Source organism: Enhydra lutris, unplaced genomic scaffold (genome assembly GCF_002288905.1).
Source record: "Enhydra lutris kenyoni isolate GAN:26980312 unplaced genomic scaffold, ASM228890v2 scaffoldscaffold15, whole genome shotgun sequence".
Lineage (NCBI taxonomy): Eukaryota > Metazoa > Chordata > Mammalia > Carnivora > Mustelidae > Enhydra > Enhydra lutris.
In genome coordinates this window covers 41,505,557-41,509,435 of record NW_019154099.1, presented here as the reverse complement: position 1 = coordinate 41,509,435, position 3,879 = coordinate 41,505,557, and the positions used below count along the sequence as shown (strand labels likewise).

Here is a 3,879-nt window from a genome sequence, read left to right as displayed (position 1 = left end):
TAATATCTGTAACATTCCTAGCATCGTGTTACAAGTCCCATATAATAGCCATTGTAGTCATTTAGAGATAGAGCCACGTGAGCCTACCACCCAAAGTAAAAATGCATATGCTACACTTCATCCTGTCTTTCTTATACAATTAAGATCCACTCTGAGCAGACGTTTGCAAGATAGAAGGGGCAAAAATAAATCTACAGGGGCTTCCCACACTGGAGTAGGAGTTAGCAAAAGAAAATCCTTTTGCCCCTTTAGCTATTAATGATCTTTATTTTCTGAGTTAACCCCTCCTTTACCTTTTACAATGTCCTGCCACAGGCTAGTCCAAGAAATTTGCATCAGTTAGTGGATAGGGAGTGGGGGCGTGGTTTTCAGTGCCAGGGTAAGAGAATCAGAGGTTGGTTAAAGAGTACATGTTTCTCACTGCCAAAGAGTACACATTTCCTAGACCTGGTCCTGGCCAGTAAAGAAGATGAAACTTGTTCACTCCTGCTCACTCTAAGTGAGGACTAGTTCAGATTTTTCTCATTGCTTTCCCCCATGTTCAGCTATTACCTGCCTACCCCCATGTTCAGCCATTGTCAGTGAGCCTCAGAAGTGTCCCAGCCTTAGATACAGACTAAGATCCCCACAAGAATCAGCAAACCTCACCACCCCCCAATCAGTTCAGAGTACACTCCCCATCCTGTGAACCTCCTCTGGTGTACTGGGTGGGTGGGGGGGGTGTCCTTTACCGAAGAACATAAGACATGGCACCTTTTCTCCACACTAAATGTTACTGTAGCATTGGGTCTCAGATTGCAGCCATTCAAGACAAACTTAAGACTTCCATTTTGTCAAAGGTCTAGGACTTCATACACCATCTATCCAATGCCTTTGCAAAGCTGAGACACTGAGGTAAGTAATGTTTGATAAACTACAAGATCTGCTCCTGGCTTTTTTCAACAAGACTAAGTTTTAGCAGCCGGTAGCCTTTCTCATTAAAAAAAAAAAAAAAAAAAAAAAAGTGTTAACAGTTATCTTGTTTCATAATTAACCAGATTATTACAATGCAAAGATGGGTGTTGTGATTGAAGTAAGTATGGGGTAATAGGGAGCACTGAGGAGGGCAACAAATTTGAATTACTGTAGTAGGCTCTAGAGGGAAAAGGGGGAAAAAAAGAAAATCTTTCTTTTAAATCAGGGTTGAGAGATTAATCTTGGAGTAACTGTGATCAGCAGGAGAGCAGCTTTCAACCAGAACTTGAAAATCATTCATCTTGGCAAGGGAAAAGGTCAATGGCTTTAAATTTAGACAGATTTGGGTTCAAATTTGGTCTTTTTCCATTTACTATAAATAAAATTGAGGTCATTTCTCATCTCTTCTAAAATTTTGTTTCTCTAAAGTATTGGACTAATATGTATTTCATTTCAAGGATTCAATTTGTCTTTACTGAAAGCCAGTGGAGGTCATGAGGCAGACAGGCTTCCCTCAGAGTTCTCACAAATTAGCTGGAAGATTGTAAGGCCAGATAGAGAGATGACATAGGGTAATGGCTAACCACTTGACATTGGAGTCAGTCTTTCCATGTTTCCTTCCTGGTTCCATTCCCTATAAAACTGGTTTTTGATAATTTACTTAATCTCTCATCTATAAAATGGGGTTATCAGTGCTTCTCCTATGTATGGCAATGGATTGAGTGAGCTAATCTATATGAACATTAAGAAAGAACTATGGAGTAATTTAAACATTCACTTTTAGGATATGTACCTGCCTCTCTTTTGCACTTCTTCTCAGGAACAAAGAAATTCTGCATTTAGCTACCCCTGCCTCCTCTTGGCCAGATCACTCACTTTTCTGTATATTATGTCTTACTATTTATCTTTTCCACTGGTATCGCTTCTTGGTCTTTTGGCTAAGATCAAGTATATTTTTTCCACTGGTGCTGAAACAGGCTGGAATCTTTCTAAATGTAAAAATAAATAAATAAATAAATAAATAAATAAATAAATAATCCTTTTTCCAAGGTCAATTTACTACCCAACTACCACCCTGTATTTTTACCTTCAGGGCCCAAATTATGAAATTTCTCCATCATCATGAAAGGGAAATGAAGGCAGACCTGTGGGCACTTTTTATGCCCACCGTATCTCAGATTCATTCTTATGGAACTGAGAACTTAATCTTCCAAAATGTCAAAAGCACCATCTTATGCCCCACTTCCCATCCCAGCTCCTGCAACACAAATGTCCAGCATACCTGGATTTGTGGGATACAATCCATACAATCATCACCCCTACAACAACTGCAGGCTGGGAGGGAACTCAGTCACCAACAGCCAGCTCAACATCCTCTGGTATTACCATTTCAAAACACCCAAGTCCACCAGATAATCAGCTGATGTCTCACATGAGATATAGCAGAAAGTTCTGGGACCAAGTAAAAGCTTCCAACCCTGACCCAAAGGTGTGGGAGTTTGGCAAGATTATTGGTGGCATGTGACAAGATCTCACAAATGAAAAAAATGAGAATATGTGAATGAATACAAAGCAGAAAATAAATCTATGAAGGTCTATTTTAAGTTCCCTGCATACTTTCCTTACGTAAATGCAAAAAGTCATACAGAAGCTGCTCTGGAGGAAGAAAGTCGACAGAGTCAGCCTCGCATGGAGAAAGGAGAACCACATGTGAGCATTCTGCAGAAGATCCAAATGATTATGATGATGGCTTTCAGCCATCATCCAGAGACATGTCCAGAGACACCACCACCTCATCAGTGAAATCCCCAGGAAGAGTGTGGTGTCAGACATTTGGTCGGCTGTCACAACACCTAGAACGCAGGTCCAGTCCTTAACAGCTCAACAGCAAAAAGTAGAAGCTGAACTTTTTCAAACAGAGGAGCAATACCAGGAAAAGAAGTCGAAATTCCTGGAAAGAATAGATTCTTCTAACAATGAACATAGAAGTTGGTGCAGTTTGAAAGTAGATGTGGGTTGGAAAAAAATTGCCCCTGAAATTACACAGACAGAGGAACAGGCTCACAAAAGGCAGGGGAAAAGGGAAGAGGAGAGAGATGGCCCAGCAAGTTGAAGGCAGTCAGAGCATCATGGTTCCTGAGGGAGAGCAAGCTGCTAGTAAGACTGAGGAACAGAAAGAGCACAAGCGTATCCCAGTGGAGACAGAGGAGGTAGAAGAAGTGACAGAAAGCCAATAGAACACTGAGGAAGGCACATCTACTCCTGAAGACAATGAGGTGGGCAGGAGGGGGTGGACCAGATGGCTGAGGAGGAGCCCAGTGGTAGTAAGTCTGTCTCAGAGAGCAACAATGGAGGAGCCACCAACGGACCCCACACAAGAAGACGAGAAGAAAGAATAAATGTTGCCTTGTTTAATGTGTTCTAAACACTTTTTTAAATGAAAATTTAAACCTGAGCCGAAGGCAGAGGCTTAACCCCCTGAGCCACCCAGATGCCCCCCCTTTTTTTTTTTTTTATGATCATAGCTCTTCAAAAATATTGGAGCTAAGTAAACATTTAGCTGGTTTGTCAGTCAGTGCAAATGAGTCCTTCTAGTATGTCTCTTAATATTATGCATATGTGTATGTGTTTCCCCAGGCCCTTTTTAAATGATTCACATCAAGCTTTTAATACCCTCCTAGGGAGACTATTGCACACTTTAATAAATCTATCTACTATCTTTCTCTCTTTGTGTGCAGCTTAAATTCTTTTTGGCTCAATTTCATTTCATTATTTTGAGTTCAACTAAGTTTTTGTTTTATCAGTCTGTTGAGAGAGTAAAAAACTTGGATGTGCATTTATTTATTTATTTTTTCATTTACTAAACACTTACAGTTCCGCTGGGGACATGTGCACAAGGATGCTCAAGTCCTACACTCCTGACGA

At 40.6% G+C, this 3,879-nt stretch overlaps 1 pseudogene; it reads left to right on the top strand.

Annotated features, from left to right (window-relative positions):
- The first annotated feature begins 2,169 nt into the window (after positions 1 to 2,169).
- LOC111147142 lies at positions 2,170 to 3,353 on the top strand (annotated as a pseudogene).
- The last annotated feature ends 526 nt before the right edge of the window (positions 3,354 to 3,879 follow it).